The 22,190-nt window shown below is 50.4% G+C and overlaps 1 non-coding gene across 1 annotated transcript; it reads right to left on the bottom strand.

Annotated features, from left to right (window-relative positions):
• Positions 1–3,891: 3,891 nt before the first annotated feature.
• LOC115029809 (U6 spliceosomal RNA) lies at positions 3,892–3,998 on the bottom strand. The gene has a single exon (XR_003835367.1). It is a non-coding gene; the product is annotated as a U6 spliceosomal RNA (small nuclear RNA).
• Positions 3,999–22,190: the final 18,192 nt, after the last annotated feature.

Raw genomic sequence — 22,190 nt, 5'->3', positions numbered from 1 at the left:
AGATAGCCTCAGTGTCTGAGCTGTGTAGATGTGAGGGGGAAAATAGAATATCCTTTTTAAAATAGTTTTTATTGTCATGTATTTACATGCTCACACATGCATGTCTGTACACGTGCATGTGCCTAAGGCTAGGGGAGCTGCAGTTATAAGCAGGGTAAGCTGCCTGATGTGGGTGCTGGGAATTGAATTTGGGTCCTCTGCAAGAATAAGCATTTCCTTAACCACTGAGCCATCTCTCCAGCCCCTATTCTTAAAACAACACATTTATTTTATGTATATGAGTACACTGTAGCTGTCAGACACACCTGAGGAGGACATCAGATCCCAGATGGTTGTGAGCCACCGTGTGGTTGCTGGGAATTGAACTCAGGACCTCTGGAAGAGCAGTCAGGGCTCTTAACCACCGAGTCATCTCTCCAGCTCCTAGAAGATTCTGATGGAGCCTAGCTGAGAGTAATGTGGACAAGCCAGAAAGCAGCCAGTTTAGCCTCAACCCAAGGAAGAACATTCCCATGGTCAGAACTATGAGGAGATGGGATGGAGACGTGGCTCCGTGGTTAAGAGAGCTTGCTGCTCATATAGAGAGCCTGGACTCTGCTCCCAACACCTGCACCAGGTGGCTTACCCTCCCTCACATGTAATTTCAGCTCCGGGTTATCTGGCGCCCTCTTCCTAGCTTTGCTGGGCACCTGCATTTCTGTGGTGCATATAAATTCAGTCAGGTGCACCCCACACGGACGTAAAGGAAGTAACTCTTAGGGGAAAATAATCGGGGAGCTTTTGCTTCCTGGCTCTCAGCACGTGGGAGGTGGAGACAGTTCAAGGCCTGAGCACAGGATCCCCAATGGAGGAGCTAGAGAAAGGACTCAAGGAGCTGAGGAGGGTCCCACCGGAGGAACAACAATATGAGTTCATATTCCAGTACCCCCAGAGCTCCCTGGACTAAACCACCAACCAAAGAAAACACATGGAGGGACCCATGGCTCCAGCTACATATGTAGCAGAGGATGGCCTTATTGGGCATCAATGGGAGGAGAGGCCCTTGGTCCTGTGAAGGCTCGATGCCCCAGTATAGGGAAATGCCAGGACAGGGAAGTGGGAGTGTGTGGGTTGGTGAGCAGGGGTAGTAGGGGAAGGGATAGGGGGTTTTCGGTAGGGAAACCAGGAAAGGGGAGAACATTTGAAATGTAAATAAATAAAATACCTAATTAAAAAAAAGAAGGCAAGCCGGGCGTGGTGGCGCACGCCTTTAATCCCAGCACTCGGGAGGCAGAGGCAGGCAGATTTCTGAGTTCGAGGCCAGCCTGGTCTACAGAGTGAGTTCCAGGACAGCCAAGGCTACACAGAGAAACCCTGTCTCGAAAAACCGAAAAAAAAAAAAAAAAAAAAAAAAAGAAGGCAAAAAATGTGCAAAACTAAAAATAAATAAATATAAATGCTTGGGGTGGGGGGAGTTCAAGGCCAGCTTTAGCTATATAGAGACAGAGAGAGCTAGCCTGAGTTATATGTGACCCTATCTTTGAAAAGGAGGGTGGGAGAATTAAGGCAGGAATGGGGCAGAGCTCATGGGAAGCAGAGAAACGGGGGGGGGGGGGGATCAGAAGTTCAAGGGCATCTACCACTACGCAGTGAGCTCAAGGCCAGCCTGGAGTACCTGTGAACCGTCACAAACCAAAACAGACCGCAGAGCAAGTCCTGAGGAGAGACCCAGAAGAGACAGGCCTGGGATATGTCCTGGTCTCCAGTGTCTTTGTGGGGCACGGAGGGTGCAGGGGTAAAAAGATTTCTCCCCCACCCTAAATGTGCTGTAACCACCAGGCATAGAGAACTAAGAACGCCTCTTACCCTCCCCTTCGTCCCTCCAAGGCCTGCGTCCCCCTCGGGGCAGTATGCACTGGAGAAAGACGGGAAAACCCACAAAAATCTTCCAAATAAGATAAATATGTGATGCAGACAAAAGCCGTGCTGGGTGGGACAGACGAGAGGTTTCCGTTGCTCCCCGATGGGGTGGACCCATCAAAAGTGGCTTGTGGCTGCCGAAAAATGCGTCATCTCCTGCTCGTGACAAGGACTCGCTGTCTCAACTACCCCCCTAAAAAAAAAAACAAACAGAAAAAAAGAGGCTAAGCTTGTGGGGTTCCCATGGTAAGGGAAGTAGGGATCTGTGCGCTGGCCTCCAGGTCACCTTTGAGGTCTTATTCACTTCCAGCGGTACCGTCAGGGCATCTTGGAACAGGGCTGCCCTGCCGGGGATGTCATGGGAGCTGCTGCCCTACTGGGGGTGTCATGAGAGCTGTTTTAAAGATTGGCTTATTGAAGTCACTAACTTCCCGGTGGGTGGCAAGGGTCCAGAGTGAGGCTTGGGGGTGCCAGCCCTCTGCAGGCTTGGGTTCTGCCCAAGGGAGGGTGAGGGGTAGAATCCAGCCGTTTTCCTGGGAATATGCCTCTGGGGAAAGGGTGGTGCTGAAGGTGAAGACAAAACTCCCCCCAGCACCCCTGTCCCTTCCCTCTGCACCCTCCCCTAGCCTCTCAGCCTCTGGAGTTCACTTCTCTCTGCTCCAGTTCCACGCTTGTTAACGGCCATTGTTCTGGGGAGAAAGACAGAGATGTTTTCGGTTTGAATGCATTGTTGTAGACTTTCCCTGAGCCAAGGGATGGGAGGCCTCTCTCTGCAGTGTGGCCGCAGGCAAGTAGAGGTGGCGCTTGGCCTGGACCAGAGGACAGGGGACTCTATGTTTGTGCTGGTCCAGCCTGGGACAGCCCCCCACATCTCAGAGAGGTCAGTATTACAAGCCGATGCCATGCCCACAGCACAGAGAGGGCTGTCACCTCCTGACCCTCTCTGGCCCTGCCCCTAACTGACCCGCCTCTGCCCACCCCTGCCCCAGCTGCTGCGGCTGAGGCTCTTCTTCATTATTGAATCTTCTCTCTTTGGCAGACTGAGCCACGTCCTCTTTCTGGGCCTCAGTCTCCTCATTTGTAAAATTAAAAGGGTGCAATCTTTTTTTTTTTTTTTTTTTTTTTTTTTGGTTTTTTGAGACAGGGTTTCTCTGTATAGCCCTGGCTGTCCTGGAACTCACTTTGTAGACCAGGCTGGCCTCGAACTCAGAAATCCTCCTGCCTCTGCCTCCCGAGTGCTGGGATTAAAGGCGTGCGCCACCACGCCCGGCAAGGGTGAAATCTTTTAATCCCAGCACTCAGGAGGCTGAGGCTAGCCTGGTCTACACTATGACTTAAAGGGCAGTCTAGACTCCGTGGAACCCTGAAGCAGACACAGCACCTCCATCGGAGAGGGCACCTCCTCTTCTTTTTTTTTTTTTTTTTTAAGATTTATTTATTATATGTAAGTACACTGTAGCTGTCTTCAGACACTCCAGAAGAGGGCGCCAGATCTCGTTGCGGATGGTTGTGAGCCACCATGTGGTTGCTGGGATTTGAACTCTGGACCTTCGGAAGAGCAGTCGGGTGCTCTTACCCACTGAGCCATCTCACCAGCCCCTTCTTTTTTTTTTTTTTTTTTATCTAAAAACAAGAGTTTTACTTAAACTCATGGGAGATAACTATAATTTTGATTGAAATTTCAAGCAAACATTTGCTATTTTAATAATCATGATTACCAGGGTTTTTTTTTTCTACACATATTTTAAAGAGCTAGTACAGACACACAAACCAAATGCAATTCTTTTTCCCAATGCCAATATGCCTCAGTATTGTCCTTTGAAATGTTCTTGCTGCAATTAAATCAGTCTTGATGAATTTTCATATTTTGCAAAACATCAGTTGTCACTACATTTCGATAGATTAAAAATGGAGATGTCATCTTTTTTTTCACTTCCTATAGCTTTTAAAAGGATTTTGAGAAAAGAATAAGAAGTATTGTTTTAAATTGTAGAAAATATGGAACGCTTCACGAATTTGCGTGTCATCCTTGCGCAGGGGCCATGCTAATCTTCTCTGTATCGTTCCAATTTTAGTATATGTGCTGCCGAAGCGAGCACCACCTCCTCTTCTTACATGCGGAAATCCCTCCCCCTTGTTTAGACAAATTCTAGTGTAGCCCAGGCTAGCCTCAAACTCACTATGCAGCTGAGGATGGCCTTGAATTTCTGACTTTCCACCTTACTGCATGGCCCACCCCGCTCACTCTTACAACACACAGGGATAGAACCCAGCATGCTAGACAAACTCTAACACGGGAGCCACAGGCACAGCAGCAGAGAGCATTCTTGAGGCAAGAGAACATTCCTGTGGTTTCTCAAACAGGCAATTCTTTACCGTTGATTTTTCAGCCATCACGTAATGGGTGACAGGTACTTTCCTGTTGAGGCTCCTGAGGAATGACCAGAGGATGAAAGCGTCTCTGGGCCTGGAGAGATGGCTCAGCCATTGAGAGCACTGGCTACCCACAAGGACACATTTTCTGTCAATCAAGCACCATGTAGTGAACGCCTTGGGCTGCATGGGCTCAGCGGTAACAACTCTCTTACAAAGACAGCAGATAGAAAAGTGCAAGTAGGTGGGCATGCTTCACCCGGGAAACTCTATGCACAGAACAGGAGTGGGACTAGGTTTTCTGGAAGGCAAGATCAGTCACTGAGTTAAAAGGGATGGCTGGGCGTGACAGTTACTTAGTTAACCCCAATGGACTGGGGGGATCGATATGGGCAAGCTAAGCAGCTTGGGGTGCAGCCTGCTCACCAGGGTGCAACCCTTGGAATTCACATAAAAAAAACAAACCCTAGATTCTGCAGGAGTGATGGCAATCCTCTTTAACCTCAGCATGTGAGAGGCAGAGACAGAGGCAGGGGGAATCCCTGTGAGTTGGAGACCACCCTGATCTACATAGTGAATTCTAGACCATCCTGGGTTACATGGAGACCCTGTCGCAAAAACAACCAAATCAAACCAAACCAAACCAAACCAAACCAAACCAAACCAAACCAAACCAAACCACCCCCAAACAGCAACAACGGCCCAACAACTAAATAGGCATATGTATGATCCCTGGAACCAGCCTTGAGCCCCTGACAAGTTCTGGGTTCAGCAGCAAAGGTCTGGGTAAGGGTTAGGCAGAGGCAGGGTGGCGGGTTGGGAGGCTGGCAAGGAAGGCAGGCTGAGGTGAGGCTGTGGGAAGGAGGATTTGAACACGTGGCAGCAACCTTATCGAGGTTTAGTCTTTGAACAGAAGTCTAAGGTGATGGCTCCCCCAATACCTTGCAGGTGACATTAATTTTAAGTGAGCCTTCCCCATGTAAGCATGTCCCCCAGACAGGCTGTCTAAGAGATAAGCAAGTCTGTGGGGTCCTGGAGGTTTCCCATAGATGCTTAGGTTTCCAGGTGGCTACGGATGTTCAATTCATCTCAGGATTTTAATGTTAACATTTTTTTCTTGTTAAAAATTGTGTGTGTGTGTGTGTGTGTGTGTGTGTGTGTGTGTGTGTGTGTGAGAGAGAGAGAGAGAGAGAGAGAGAGAGAGAGAGAGAGAGAGAGAGAGATTGAGATCTAAGTGTAAATGTGGGTACTCACATAGCTTTCTGTGGAGGTCAGAGGTCAACTTCTTTTGGGAGTTGGTTCTCACCTGCCACCGTGCTGAGGTGGGATATCTCATACCATAGACCCAAGTTGCCCAACCTGTGCACATATCAATTCTGCCTCGAATTCATCTTGCTGTAGGGGTGTCGGGGTTGCAGATGTGCATCACAGTCTGTTTCTGAGACAGGGACTCTCTGTGTAGCCCAGGCTGTCCTGAAACTCACTCTGTAGACCAGGCTAGCCTCCAACTCAGAGATCCGCCTGCCTCTGCATCCTGAGTGCTGGGATTAAAGGCGTGCGCCACCACGCCCTCCATCTCTTATGAGCCGTCCAGGAATTGAACTCAGGCTAGCAGGTGCTTCAATTCCTCCCAGCTACCTCTGAGTCCCCTGAGATTAATAGCTTTTAATTAAAAATTTTATAATTTTATATTTATTTGTGTGTTACAGAGACAGAATATATTATTAAATAGTATTTTTAGACCCCTCCTGTCATCTTATTTTACAATTTCTGTGCTTTTTTTTTTCCTTTTCTGTGCTTTTTCTGCTTTCTTGTGAGAGTGGTTCATTTTTCTCTGATATTTTCTTTCCCATTTGTTTTGCTGTGAGACAGGGTATTGTGTAACCCAGGCTAGCCCTAAACTGGATATGTAGCCTATAGTAGTTAGATCTGGTTCTCCTCCCAGTCCCATGCTCCCAGAAATAAGACTCAGACTCAAAATATATTAACACATCCTTTGGTCACAGAGCTGGGCTCTTCTCCTTACTGCATCATTACTAAACCCACTTATTTTAACCTACATTCTGCCACGTGGCTGGTTACCTGTGCTCAGGTACCATATGTCCGTCTTGTCACATGTTCCTGGGTGAATCTCTCGAGCCTGGTTCTACCCCAGAATTCTTTCTGCTTCCCGGATGTTCCACCTGCTTAAGCCATAGGTCATCAGATGTATTACTGACAGGTGCTATATCCATACAGACATAAGATATTCTCTCTACAGTAGCCAAGGATAACTCTGACTTCCTACCTCCATTCCCCAAATCCTGGGGCGAGAGGCATGCATCACCAAGCTTGGTTTGTACTGGGGATAGACGGAAGGCTTTGTGCATGCTGGGTCAGCTTTACCAACAGACCTTCATCCCCAGCTCGAGTTTGTTTTCCAGTTCATATTGTCTTTCAGTCACCCTTAAATTAAAAATATATATATATATATACATATATATATATTTCTTTTATGTATATGTTTTGCCTGCATATATGTATGTGCATCACGTGTGTACCTGGTACCCAAGGAGGCCAGAAGAGGGCATTGCATTCCCTAGGACCAGAGTTAGAGAAAGTTATCAGGCATCATATAGGTACTGGGACTTGAACGAAGGTACCCTAGAAGCGTAGCCAGTGTTCATAACCACTGAGCCATCTCTCAGGGCTTGGTTGTCCTTAACTTTGAATCCTATATATGCAATGTGCAGGGATACATTTATCTGTTTTAGTTTTTATTTTTGTGACAGCAGCTTGACAGGTCACCCAGGCTGGCCTCAGACACTTGCCTTCCTGCCTCAGCCTTCTGAGTGCTGGGAAACACTGCCTGTTTGGATTCCCCGATTCCCTCTCTTGAGAAGTCAGTCAGAATCTCCCTTAGCGTACACCCCCTTGCTGCCCTGGAAGCTGAGTTCATCTGGAGAGCCTGGCTCTGAAGTACCAGCCTTTAAATCAGCAATTCTTACCAGGCAGTGGTGGCACACGCCTTTAATCCCAGCACTCGGGAGGCAGAGGCAGGCAGATTTCTTAGTTTGAGGCCAGCCTGGTCTACAAAGTGACTTCCAGGACAGCCACGGCTACACGGAGAAACCCTGTCTCGAAAAAACCAACCAAACAAAAAAGACTCACAACAGGGGGCTAAAGAGATGGCTCAGTGGATAAGAGCACTGACTGCTCTTCCGAAGGTTCTGAGTTCAAATCCCAGCACCCACATGGTGGCTCATGGCCACTCATAATGATATCTGATGCTCTCTTCTGGTGTGTCTGAAGACAGCTACAGCATACTTAAGTATAATAAATCTTTTTTTTTTTTAAAGACAGTAGCAAAAGTGCAGTTACACAATAGCAATGAAAATAATCTTATGCTTGGGGGTGGGGGTCACCACAGCACCACACCACTGTATTCAAGGGTCGCAGCATTAGGGAGGTTGATACAACTGATTCAAGTGTTCACACTGTGTCTTGTCACACTTAGACTTCTCGGAGTAGACTGGCAGTTTTGGCAGCTCATGGTGTCCTCTTCCTTGACCTCACTGTTCCATGGTTAAGCACCTTCTCTAAGATTAAAGAACAAGAGACTGGAAGCATTTCTCAGGAAACCCCGCCCGTTGTTCCCTCCATCCAAAGACCTCCGAGAGACCTCGTCTCCGACATCATGGACGATGCCACTTTGCATTATTTTATCAGTCTCTCCCTTTTGTGCGTGTTATGGGAGCACCTAGATCTTTGTTTCTTGTTCTACATTTTTACTATAATGTGTCTTGATTCCTGGGCATGGCCAATCCAAGGATTCATTTCTTTCTTTCTTTCTTTTTTTTTTTTTAAAGATTTATTTATTATTTATTATATGTAATTACACTGTAGCTGTCTTCAGACACTCCAGAAGAGGGAGTCAGATCTCGTTACGGATGGTTGTGAGCCACCATGTGGTTGCTGGGATTTGAACTCTGGATCTTCAGAAGAGCAGTCGGGTGCTCTTACCTGCTGAGCCATCTCACCAGCCCTCTTTCTTTCTTTACAAAGATTGCCAACTGGGGATCAAGTGAGTATTCATCTGTCCCCAAGACCTGTAGGAGCCATCTCATTCAAATCAGCACGAAGGCCCCACCTTTTCTGAGCTCCAGTCTTAGCCTGACACTGTGCTGAAGGAGAACCTGACCCTCCTGGGAACCCGAGTGTTGAATTTACATCCAATCACAGGCTGGGAAGGACCTTGGACTCCTGACCACCCTGCTTCAACTGCCCAGTGCTGGGATTTCAGGGCTGTCACCCAAGTTCACAAGGTGCTGGAGGTGCCAACACATACAGCCAGACAAGCTTAGCCACATCCCCTCCCCCCTCAGCTATATCTCCCCATCCCCCACCCCCAGGAGCTTTTCAGTCAGTTTGCAGAGTCCGCTATCTGCTTTAGTCAAACAACCTTTCACACTGTGTTAGTTATCCTGACAACAATCACTGGATGACCCATAGTTGAAGGCTGGAGACCTAATGAGCCCACTTTCAAGAAGGACTTGGCTAGGTTGCACTGGAATCACCCCTGGGGGCTTCACACACACACACACACACACACACACACACACACACACACACACACGACACAGCCTGTCAATCAGCCCACTAACAGGTATAGGTGAAAGGAACTCAACGGCCACAATTTCAGGCTAGTTTGTGGTCCAAAGGTCCAGGATCTCCAGGAGCCAGGTCGCTGCTGTCTCTTTGAGTGGACGGGATGCAGGCTAGCATCTGCAGGTGGAGGTCTGAGAAATCCTGACTCCTCAACTCCAGTGAGGAGGTGGTCGGTAATCCCAGCACCCCGTAGCTGGAGGCAGGAGGGTCAGGAAGTCTGGAGCAACCTTGCCTGCATAGCGAGTTTTAGGCTATCCTGGGCTACGGGACATCCCCCCCACCCGAAAAAAAAATAAAAACAAAAAGAACAAAAGAAGAAAGAAAGAGGGAACTTGAAGACCACTGGGGATAAACACAGGCATGGAGGCCATTCATCAAATGGGACTGGAGAGGGATGAAACATCCCACAGGCCTCCTACACTATCAACTACACAAAGCCCAGAGATCAATTTGGGGCCAAAAAGCTCCCCCTCCTAGAGATTTAAAAAAAAAAAAACAACCCAAACCTTCCATTGTCATCCCACCAAGGGGCCCCAGTGCAGCTCCCAGTGGTTACAGTTGCTGCTAATTATTATTATTGTTACCGCTCGCAAGAATACATTCATTGTCTCCAGAGCTCAGACCTTGGCCCAGGCATGACCTCATTCCTCCCCTGAACAGGGCAGGTATGCTAACTGTTCTCCAAAGGAGGCCGCAGTGGCCCACTGCGGTGTGCGCCTTGGGCAAGGCCACACATTGAGGGGAAGAGAGGATGGAGGCAGGCCCTGCTTCTCTGGGCTCCTTCTCTGTCGCCTTAGTCTGCTGATTTCCTCTGTGGTCATGGAGCTGGTTTAATGGGTCTTAGACAATCAGACTGATGAAGGTGATCAGCTTAAGGTGCGGAGAGACAGTGAGGCATGGTGAACAGGTACTGTGTGGCCGCAGCGCTGGCGCTCCTGAACCCCACTCCAAGTACCTCCTGTTTCCTGCTCTGAGCTCTCTGCTTTTCCTTAGGTGACTGCCACAGTCCCAACTCCCTTCCCAAGAAGCCCTTCTTTCCCTGAGTGTACGGTGCATGCATGTGGAGGCCAGGGGTGCCGTGTCAGGGTTTCTCAGTGTAGCCCTGGCTGTCCTGGAACTCAAGCTGTAGACCAGGCTGGCTTTGAACTCACAGAGATCCGCCCGCCTCTGCCTTTGTCTCCGGAGGGCTGGGATTAAAGGCATGTACCACCAATCACTTGGCTGTTGATATGTCTAACATGGATTCTGGGGAATTAAACTCCGCCCCTATGCTCTGTGGAAGCATGGAGCCATCTACCTAGCCTGACCCCTTCCTTTCTCTCCCCTACTCCCTCTCCTCTTCTCGCTTTATTGTTTTTGAAGCAGTCTGATGTAGCCAAGGCTGGCCCAGGACTCATGAAGCAGCCAAGGCTAGCCTAGCCTCCCAAATGTTAGGATGATGACAGGTGCCACCTTCAGCTCTCCTTCCAAGCCCCCAAGGGCCTTTTGGAGTTTTTGCCACAACTCAAAGAAGGTGGGGCTGTCCGAGCTGAGGAGGGCTCTCTCCCACCCGCCTAGCACCTTCCCTGTCTGACCTTCCTGCAGGTCACACAGATGCTGAGGATACAGGCCCTGAGGGAGTGCTGTGCCCTGTGCTCCCAGCAAGCTTATGATTGTCCCATGAGCACCAGGAGCCATCACTTTCTGCCAGGCAGATAGACCAACCTAGAGGTAAGGGCTATGGTCTAGCCTTCCCCCCAGCCCCTCCCCCCTCCCCAACACCCTTGAGCCACACTGACAATGAGAAGGAAAGCAAGATATCTTCTTAGGAGTCTGCTTGCCCGAGCAGAGGGTGAAGGTGAGAGGGGAGTGGCCTTCTGTACTCTAATTATGCATGTTTGATCTTCACTAGGGGTGACTAGGTAATGGAATTTTACAGAACACTACAGAAAATGTCACTTGGGAAAACAGACACTAGGGGCAAAGGTTTGTAAATGATTGGGGCAGAGGCATGTGCCCACATATGTAAATGACTTACAAGGGTCAGTATATTTCCACTTTTAACAAGGAAGAGAAGCCCTTAAATGGAAGCAACCTGGACTCTTCTATGGGGAAGCCACAGCTGAAACAAGGTGGCCATGTTGGCTCACAACTGTGGTCTCCGCATGTGAGGGTGGAGGCAGGGTCCAGGTTCAAGGTTATCAGCATAACAAATTTAGGATACAGGAGACCCGTGTCAAAATAAAAGCCAGAGGGTTGGGTTGAAACACCTAAGCAGGTGAAAGCCTCTCTCTTAACTTCAAGTCCCCTTTTTAGTTTGTTTGAGACAAGTTCCCTCTGTATAGCCCTGGCTGTCCTGGAACTCACTCTGTAGACCAGGTTGGCCTCGAACTCAGAGATCCACCTGCCTCTGCCTCCCAAGTGCTGGCTCATTGGGTAAAGCACTCATCACTAAGCTTAACTCCTGAAAGCTGTTCTCTGACCTCACACACCCCACACACCCAATGTGCACACAACCACATGCACATACCTACTGTGCACACTCTCACCATCCATCCACACACTGTGCACACACTCACTCTGCACACACCCACTGTGCACATACTCACTGTGCACACAACCACACACTGTGCACCCACCCACTGTGCACATACCCACCACCCACACACCCACTGAACACACACCCAGCAATGGGAGCTCTTGAGGCCAGTGTCCCAGGTACTCCCTGTTAGCCAGGAGCATCTGATGTTGATAATGGGCCCATAACATTTAGGAGGAAGAGTCCCCACCCCAACAGTGCCAAGGAATCTGTTCTTCCATGAACAGGAGCTGCAGCCACGCAAGCATGGGAAGGATCCCTGGTCTCATTAACAGTTACAGTGCATGTGAGGTTAACTTCCAAGGCCTGTGAAAGCAGAGGCTGGGGTGAGGAAGCTATGGCTCTCTGTGGGCTCCCCAGCCCAGCAGGACATCCTGGCTTCATGGAGAGGAGCCTCAGGGCTAATTCTTCCTTACCAGAGTGTGTAAGACAGGGACACAGCTGACTTAGTTCATACACAGAGGCCTCTCACAGGGACACTGAGAGGCCAGCTCTGGTGCCCACAAATCCTCATGACAGAATCCTACCAGCCAGACGCCAGTTAGGAGGCCACTGTCACTGTCTGTGTGTCAGCCTCTCCCGCAGACATGCTCCTTGCCAGACAAACGGGCCCAGCAGAAGACGCTGACAAGCCAGGCCTGAAACTGGAGGCCTGAAGAAGCCAGAAGCCTCTTCCCTACGCGTTCTGTGTCCCCATCTCTCTGTCTCCATCGGCGACTTCTCTTTACTTTCTACCTCCTCCCAGGTCATGGGGGGGGGGGCACTTAGCGGGTTAAAGGCAGCTGCCATGGAAACCTGAGGGTCTGAGTTCAATACATAGCAGGAGAGAGAGCATGCTGACCTCTGTGCACGCGTACACACCCCTTCCTGGACACACAATGATAATGACGTTGTTTTGCGACACGGTTTAACTGTGTGGTCCTGACTAGTCTTGGACTCACGGAGATCCACCTGCCTCTGCCACCTGAATGCAGGGAAATGTAATTTTTAAGTTGATCCCGCAGTGTCAGCCCCTGCCTCCCACTATTATACAGGCTCGTCCTGTCTCAGAATGCCTTTAACCCCCTTAAGTTTCTCTCCCCTGCACCTGACTGCTATATGTACACAGGGGCAGACAGGGTCTAACACACCCCAGGCTGGCCTCAAACTCACTAAGTACCCGAAGATGACCTTGAACTGATCCTCTTGCCTCCACCTCCTGAGTGTGCACCACCAGGTGGGCTTTCTGTGGTGCTAGGGACTAAACCTGGGTCTCCATGCACGCTAAGCAAGCGCTCTAACCACTGGCTCCCCCAGCCTCTACATGTCTTTTTTTTTGTTTTGTTTTTGTTTTGCTTTTTTTTGGGGGGGGGGATTTAGGTTTTTCGAGACAGGGTTTCTCAGTATAGCCCTGGCTGTCCTGGAACTCACTTTGTAGACCAGGCTGGTCTTGAACTCAGAAATCCGCCTGCCTCTGCCTCCCGAGAGCTGGGATTAAAGGCATGCACCACCACGCCCGGCTTCATACGTGTCTTTTTGAATCCTATTATTAATTTCTGGGAGACATTCTTCTCCTGCAAGCCCTGCTCATCTGGTTCCTGTCACCTGCTCCTCTCCTCTCTTCTCTGAGCTGCACAGGTGAGGACCCTGAGCACTTCTGAGGGCAGATATTATTAATCTGTCTCTCCTTAAGCTTCAAGCCTCCAGATGCAACCCATCTATCTTCTTCATGATCTCATTAGGAGTTTATGTTGATGCTTCCGTTATATGGACGCCATCACGACCTGCCTCACATGCTAATTAGTCCTATGTGTGTTTCTCTCTCCTACCCACGGAGTTATTTTGAATCTTTTAAGTCCTTTAAGTCCCTGACACGCGGTGGTCGGTTAAAGATCAAGCGGTGGTTATAAAGAAACATTACAATTAATGCGTCTTCGCTTCCCTAATGTGAGAATACCTCACTGGTCACTAAAATGCACTTGCAAATGTGTTTGAGGCCTGTGGTCCTTGGGGGAGGCTTCAGGGTCTCATTAAAAACTTCACCCCGGGGCCGGAGGATGGAATGTTGGATAGCGGCACCTTCTGGTGATGGTCGGCATCGCAGCCTAGAAGCCACTCCCGCCTCAGCTCAGCGGTGCCAGACCAGGGGCGGAAAGCACTCTGGACCTGATCCTTAGGCAACGCAGTGTTCTGGGGTCAGGAATACCCGGAAGAGCTTGCTCCCCAGCCGACTGTGACTTCCTGCAGACTGGATTTTCCTAGATCAGAGTAGAACCCCAGGTAACCCCCAACCTAGTTCTGCCAAGTAAGCTTGAAGGACAGGGTCAGGGTGTGGGACACACACCTACCATCCCAGAACCCCCAGAGCCCGACGGGGATGAGGCTGAGGCTGAGGCTGAGGCTGAGGCTGAGGCTGAGGCTGTGGCTGAGGCTGAGGCTGAGGCTGAGGCTGAGGCTGAGGCTGAGGCTGAGGCTGAGGCTGAGGCTGAGGCTGTGGCTGAGGCTGAGGCTGAGGCTGAGGCTGAGGCTGAGGTCAGCCTGGGTTACATAGCAAGACCCTGTCTCAAAGAAAAATAAGATTAAGTCAATAAGGAGACTTTTTGCAAAATAAATAAATAAATAAATAAATAAATAAATAAATGGCTAAGGTTCGTAACAATACCAACATCCAGAGCAGACACGCCCACGCCTCTCTTGGTTTTCTCAGATGCTTCTAGAAGGACTATTGGGCCCATGGCTCTCCTGTGAGAAGGCAGAACAAGCTCCCAGAAGCTCTCTAGCTGCCCTCTGTGCACTGTTGAAGCTGCCCCATTGAAGCTTGTTTGTGAACACCCCACTACCCCCTCCATCTCCCCTTTCAAGCCAACACCCACAAGACTGTGATTGGTAGGGGCAGAGGTCCCATGCTGCCCCTCCATCTTTTTCTTGAAAGGGAAAATGGCGTGGGGTGAGACATAGGGAACCCGGCAGTTAAGGGGACACTGGCCACTGACCAGAGGCCTTGCCCTGTAACCTACTGTATGGGTTATTTATATGTAGGACCAAAGGGGCAGACCCAGGGGGCAGCTCATCTCAAAGAAATGGCTCAATGGAGATGTGGCTTGGTGTGGAACACCCCTACCTCTGTATAAACCAGTGTGGTGGCATGCTCCAGGAATCCCAGAGCTTGGGAGACAGAGGTGAGAGGATCAGGAGTTCAAGGTCATCCTTAGCTACATAGAGAGTCAGGGGCTAGCCTGGGCTTTCTCAAATACACAAAAGGATTGTGTTTTAAGTGTCCGCATGCAGATCTTTGGCAGAGCAGTGGGGACTCTCAGAGGCCCCCACTTAGGATTCTGCCTGCCCATAACTCAGCTGGGAACTGTCTAAGGGGCTCACTCTGTCTTCTCTGACCCCAGGTTTCTGGCATGAGGCTTCTTCCTGTCCAGTCTCCTGCCTCTGACTATTGAATCCAGGCAATCATCATCGGGTCCTCCAAACTTTGGGGTCATTCTGGTGTCTGTCTTGGAAGATTCTAGCTTCCCACCTTTGTCTTCTGAAATACAGAAATCCCCTGCATCTCCCTGGCTTTATTTGGCTACAGGTCTCCTCCATTCCATGGACGCTTTGCTGCCCTGTGCCCGTTAGGCGGGTGATCTGTGTCATCTCCAAGCTGGCGAGAGGCAGGGAGACCACAGGGAGGACTGCTTTTCCTATACTGAGGGTTCCCGTGGACATCCCTTGTTCCTTCATCATTTTTTTTTTTTTGGTTAATTTTGATGCAGGATCACATGTAGCCCAGGATGCTCTGATATATAAAGATGAACTTGAACACATTGCCTAGATGACAGAGCCATCTCTGATCTGTTTGTATCACTGGCCAACACGTGCCTGAAGCTGAGGATACAGTGGAGACCAAAAAGCACTCTGCTCTCAGAGGTCTGGCAGACCTGTGGAAGGCCAGCAGGCACAACATGACCAGGGCTTCATGGTGTGCGCGTGTGCTCGCGTGCTCAGCAGCTAAGAGCACCCGACTGCTCTTCCAGAGGTCCTGAGTTCAATTCCCAGCAACCACATGGTGGCTCACAACCATCTGTAATGGGATCTGATGCCCTCTTCTAGTGTGTCTGAAGAGAGAGATAATGTGCTCACATACATAGAATAAATAAGTCTTTTTTAAAAAAAAGATTTATTTATTTATTATATGTAAGTACACTGTAGCTGTCTTAGGACACTCCAGAAGAGGGAGTCAGATCTTGTTACGGATGGTTGTGAGCCACCATGTGGTTGCTAGGATTTGAACTAAGGACCTTTGGAAGAGCAGTCGGGTGCTCTTACCTGCTGAGCCATCTCACCAGCCCCCAAATAAGTCTTTTATTAAAAAAAGAAAAAAAGGAAAGAAAGTCACCTTGCCTGGCAATGGATCCTGGGGGTCACTGCAGGTTGGGGACAGAGAGAAGGGATGGACTTCGGGGCCATCAGAACTAAAGACTCTGCTAAGTTGTGACCACTGAGTGGGGTCATGGGGTCACTCAGCTCAGCTCTTAGGAAGTAGGCAGGGCAGGGACAGGCTATGACAGGAGTAAGGGACAGGTTGAGTCCATCCTGACATTTTGAAAGATACCACTGAAGCCTGGCCATGTGGTTCAGTCGGCAGAACACTCTCATGGCATGCATAAAGCCTTGGGCTCCATCCCCAGCACTTCATAAATCAGGTGTGGTGATGTGGGACCCCTGAAGCTCCAGCACTGTGGAGGTGGAGGTAGAGGGATAGGAAATCCAGGGTCATCCTGGGCTCTATATGGAGGCCACCCTGGACAACAGAAGATCCAGTCTCAAAGGCACATGGGAGGCAGAGGCAGCCAGATCTGGTGATTTCAGGGCCAGCCTGCTCCACATAGTGAATCCCAAGATAACCAGGGCTATGTAAATAGATGCTGTCTCAAAAACAAATGAAAACAAAACAAAACAAAATAATGAACAAAACATCAGAAAAACAAGATTTCAAAAAAACTTAATAAATATTAATTTTTTTTTCAAATAGAAGAATACTCTAAGCAGGCAGAAATATAGGAGCCTGCAAAAAAAAAGTGGGGAGACCTATAAAGGGGCCTGCAGACTGGACAGGAAGAGCGAGAGCCAAGAGGTCAGGGGACTTAGTGATATGGGCTTAGGAGGAGGCCAAAGGGTTCCCATATGCCACACCCCTGTTCTGTGTACCCACTCTTGACCCCAACAACCTAGATCTAGTTCCTAGGTAAGGAGGCACAGATTAGAAAGGAGGGGTCTCTCCCAGTTCCCCCAATGGCCAGGCAGGGATTTCAGCTGAGGGCTGACTAGCAAATGGCCCTGCTTGTATTCCTTTCACTACCCTGGCTCTCCATCACAAAAGATCAGGGAAGGGGGGGCGCAGGAGGTATCCAAGTTCCACATGCCAATTGCTCTAACATGAAACTTGCCAGGAGAAGATCCAGAGGGGCTTCCAAGATGGGAGAGAAAATTGTACCAGAGACCCTGGGATGACGCAGTTGGGTCGAGCTTTGATAAGGCCTGGCAGGCAGCCCAGGATGTGAAAATGCATGTGGAAGCCACTGGAGACCTTGGCTCCCAGGGAAGTGTCAGAACCATGCTGCCACTAGAGTGAGGGGTGACCCGGTCAGGACTGAGCATAGGCAGGTTCCTGCTGGAGGCCTGGGAGCCAGTGAGGTTGGTGTGGGTTCTGCTGAGACTCACACTGTGTTAGGAGGGGAGGGATCTTTGCTGGAAGCTGATCTATGGGGTGAGCAGGTCCATGCAGAGGGAGGGGTGCTGACTGGAGAAACAGGGGACACAACCGTGGTGGCAAGCAGAAACTGGGGAAACAAATTTGCCTTGGGGGACGGACGTTGTCTCTGGGGTGGTCAGAGATAGGCCTGGCCATTGAAGGTTAAAAGTTTCTTCATGCAAATATCTGGGGAGAGGAAGCCTTAATTCGGGTACAGGGGGCTTAGACTCTGGGGTGAGGAGATCTGAGTACTAAATGTGCAGAAGAAAGGTTAGGACAGCTGGGCGTGGTGGTGCACGCCTTTAATCACAGCACTCGGGAGGCAGAGGCAGGCAAATTTCAGAGTTCAAGGCCAGCCTGGTCTACAAAGTGAGTTACAGGACAACCAGGGCTATACAGAGAAACTCTGTCTCAAAAAAAGAAAGGTTAGGATAGGTGTAGGTGCGGGGACCAGGTTGATTCTTCTCTGTATCCTGGCAGAGCCATTTGTGACCACTCTAAGGGCTAAGGGCTGGGGTGACTGGATCCTGGAACCTAGGACTGGGACACACTGGTTCTGCCCATCCTGAGCCATCTCTGATCAGGGCCACCTGGATGGCACCTAATGATGACCCCTTCCTCCTCCTCCTCCTCTCCCTCTTCCTCCCCCTCCTCCCCCTCCTCCTTTCCTTTTGGGCCACAGCTTCTATTTGCCTTCCATTGACTTGTGTCCGTATTTCTATTTACATATTTATGTCTGTCCTCTTAAAATTCGTCAAGGTAGGGCTGACACCTTGTCCAGGAAGCCCTCTTGGGTTCCTGTCTCCTATGACTCTGGTATTGTCCTCCTGGGCCCTTCAAGGTCACCGGGACACTGTGTCCTCGGCTGCTAAGACCCCAGACTCTGGGGTTCGTTGGGCTCTTCACCCACGCCAGGGCTCAGTTCTCTCCCTCCCTTCTCTCTTTCTGTAAAGATTTTAATTTATCTTTATGCGCATGTGAGTGTGATCTTAGTGTGTGCCCTCAGAAGACTGTGTTAGAGCCCTTGGAGCTGGAGTTACAGGCGGTTGTGAGACACCTTGTGTGGATGCTGGGAACTGAACTCATCCTCTGCAAAGGCTGCAAGCACCCTTAACCATCCAATGATCGGTCTATTTCCGTCCTGCCTGCGTGCCTGCCTCTGTGTACTGTGGTAACAGGCGTGAGCCTTGGTGCCTCTGTTTTATGGCATAGGATAGTGCCATGGGGTCAGAGACAACCATCCCACGGCATCCTGATATGGACAGTGGTCATCAAAGCATAAGGAGAGGGAAAGCAGGAGAGGCCTCTGACAGGCGACTCTGACCCTGAGAGCAAAGGGTGCAGATCTAAGATCAAAGGCAAGATGAATCCTGTTTCTGGCTTTGCCTTTACAGACGCCGTGTGACCTTGGGCATATCACATGACCTCTCACGTCAGCTGACCTAGGTAGCGGGTGATGTCTTCACCCCCTCTCCTGGCTTTTGTTCTGGTTTTGAGGCATTTTATGCAAGTCAGTTTGCCAGGGCCTCAGTTTTCCTATCAGCATGAATGGGACTGCACCCAGGCATGGTAGTTCAGGCCTGCAACCCCAGCTACTCTGCCGAGGCAGGGAGATCACGTGTTTAAAGCTATCGTGGGCTGCAGTGTGAGTTCAAGGCCAGCCCTAAGAACTTATGTGGGCTCTAAACAAAATGTGATCATTGAGAGCTTGCCTAGCACGGGGGTGGGGTGGGGAGACCTAAGTTCAACACCCGGTATAAAGCGCTGAGGTTTTAATTGAAATTCTTGCTTCAAAGGCCTTGGGTGGAGTGTGCAGTAGAGGGTTGGCATGTAAGCCGCCCTCAGTGAGTAGTAGCTCTAATTTGAGTCCTGGTATCTGCATCTTCCTAAGGTGGGGTATGGGGCACAAGGATGCAGGGCAGGAGGGTCAGGTGAGCTCCTTCTGCTGTTCTGCGTTCTCTGTAAAATGGAAGGCCACAGATAAAGGCAGTGCACTGGAATGCATGGAATTTTTGGAACCTTCTCGGTAGGAATGTGTGACAGACAGGGACCTGTTAGGGGTGGTAAGACACTAGCCCAAGTGACCTTGCCAGTACCCCAAACATCAAAGCCTAGCCTGACCCCGGGCCGATTCGTCCCAGGCACTGCTAGACTGCTCACCCATCCAACACTGGGGCCCTTTGTTCCTGCCTGGGTGCTGGAGGTGGTAACCATGACCTCTATCGGATGCCTGAGTGTGCCAGGTGTTTCCCGCTGTGAACCCTGGGAGGCTGTTATGTCTCTGGTCAGAGGAAAAAATAAAGCAGGGCAGAAGTCATGTATGTAACTGGGCCGAGGGCTGAGGAGACGCCGCTGCCAATGGTCAGGTGAGGACCCAGTTCTTCTACAGAACTCATAGAGAGCCGGCTGCAGCAGGGTGCAGTGGCAGAGGCAGGAGGATCTCTGAGTTCAAGGCCAGCCTGGTCTGAGTTTTAGGACAGCCTTGGCTGTAAAATGGAAGCTTGCCTCTTGACTCTGGTGATGGGACAGCCCATTCTGGCTTGTACCTGTTCTGCTGGGGACACTACCGCCTGTCAGGATAGCGCCATGGGTTGGCTTCGCCTTTGAGCCAAGGCTGAGAACGGTGACGGTGACAGAGCAGGGTTGGTCCCTGCATGTGGTTTGGTTGTTCGAATAAGGGTGCCCCTAAAAGGATCTAACCCTGGATACATCAGCTAGGTGCCTCCCAGAGGACGCTCTTACCAGAGAAGTTTGTGAAAGAAATACATCTCACAAGCAAGGAAGATGAGGTTTGAAATCAGATGGCAGCATTCCTGGGTATGGGGACAGCCACCTGCCATGGCAGCCCTTGGGGGTGGGAGACAGTGAACAAAATAAATTAATTAAAGGTAAATTTAAATAATACAGCTGAAGCCGGGCAGTGGTGCTGCCTTTAATCCCAGCACTTGGGAGGCAGAGGCAGGCAGATTTCTGAGTTCGAGGCCAGCCTGGTCTACAAAGTGAGTTCCAGGACAGCCAGGGCTATACAGAGAAACCCTGCCTCAAAAAAACCAAAAACCAAAAACCAAAATAAAAATAAAAATAAAAACACAGCTGAAAAACCAAAAAAAAACAAAAACAAAAACAAAAAACACCCGGGCGTGGTGGCGCACGCCTTTAATCCCAGCACTCGGGAGGCAGAGGCAGGCGGATTTCTGAGTTCAAGGCCAGCCTGGTCTACAAAGTGAGTTCCAGGACAGCCAGGGCTATACAGAGAAACCCTGTCTCGAAAAACCAAAAAAAAAAAAAAAAACAACACAGCTGAGCAGTGAGTGGGGAGGGCCGGGGGACACTGGACGCTCCGTCGTAGGCTGTTCACACACAGCTCAGTGCTCCTTCCTAGTGCTCTACGTGTGAGTTTGCAGAAGACTGTGCTAATCGACAGAGCAGCGGGCAATGTGGCCTCACCCCAACTCACAGTGCCCAGGCTACTACCTGAGTAGAATATTCTAGAGGGCGGAGGAGTGCGGTGGGGGTGGGCATAGAGCAGATGCTTGGGAGAAGCCCCCTGGGTTGTAGAGAGCAGAGGGGATGGTCAGAAGGGAACTAGGAAGTGGGAAGAGAAGGGGACTGTAGTCAAACAGGGCTTCCAGAGGACAGGGTAGCTTGGAAGGTCTTGGCTACTCACCGCCACTCCCACCCAAAACTCCAGGGGGACAGCAGTGTTCAGGGGGTCCAGGAACTCTTCTCAAGCTCCTGGAGAGTCCTCCATGCCCACCTTAGCTGTGGGGTGGGAGGAGTGAGCTGGCAGCAAACCCAGCCTGCCTCAGGATGTAGAAGGGCACACTCAGGATTCCAAGAAGGCAGAGATGAAGGCAAGCAGGGCGGGAGACAATCTTCCCTCCCCACCTTGGGGCTTCTCGGCTCTCTCCAGTTCTCCCCAGGCACTGTCTGGCTACCCTCAATTCATCCCCCCCGCACCCCCTCCCCGCTTGTTTAGGGCAAAGAGAATGACAAGTTTGAACTTGTTCTCCAGCTTCCACATAATTGGTGGCAGCAGGCAAGGCTGCTCCAGAGGGAGGGGTTTACCAGAGGAATGGGGGAGGAAGGAATCTCAGGAGTGACAGGGCTGGGAGGGATCGTGTAGGGGGTCATCTGACCAACCTTTCTGTGGCCTCCACTCCATTCCCATGACCTGTGTGTTCACCTCGCCCGCGCCATCTCTCGCATTGTACAAGGGGCCTCGAGGGTTCCTCTTCCTGGCTTTCCAGGGGCAGCGTCCCCTCAGCATCCTCTGGCCCAATAAACCCATCCTCCTTTTCTAGCTGGGGAAACTGAGGTCAATTGAGATGGGACTAGAAGCCAATAGGCTTCTCGGGAGCTGGGACTGGGAAGTCAAAGCCTCTTTCTCTGTTCATTCTCTTACCCTTTCATTTAATCCCTGCTAAAGGGAGGGCTCAACTCTTCCCCAGGGTAGGCAGGCGTCTGCTAACAGAGCCCACCCCCACCCCACCCCCACCCCAGCTGAAGCCCGCTGCCAATGCCAAGGGTTTGAGGACTGAGTCATCTTTAGGGAGACCTTGGTCATTGCCCAGTTTTCCTGGGTACCCTGGGATTTTTTTTTTTTTTTTCCTGCACAAAATTGGCTCTGAAGCAGGCAGGACTCTGAGGCCTGGTACAATTGGCTCAGAGCGACTAAAGGGATAGGGGGAAAGGGGACAGTGTCCAGGCCCCGGGGGAACTTGCTCCGTCGGCAGAGTGTCTCTACTTTAAACCTAACCTCTGCTGCCAGTGAGGTTAGCACTGGAAGCCGGTTTGGAGAGATTGTACAGAGCCTTTGTGTGTGCCCAGGATGACCGTGGGGTAGCTTCTGCCGGTGTGCTGAGCAGTAGACAGTGCATATGGGAGCCACGCCGAGAAGGGAGAAGGGCGTCTCACCGGGCTACCTTCAACGCCCACAGAGCCTGCCCTTGAAGCCGGGGAGTTTTAGCC

This window comes from Mus caroli, unplaced genomic scaffold, assembly GCF_978045245.1.
Source record: "Mus caroli unplaced genomic scaffold, Mus_caroli_1 scaffold_18, whole genome shotgun sequence".
Lineage (NCBI taxonomy): Eukaryota > Metazoa > Chordata > Mammalia > Rodentia > Muridae > Mus > Mus caroli.
The sequence above is the reverse complement of the archived record's forward strand: the minus strand, read 5'-3'. Positions and strand labels throughout refer to the sequence as shown.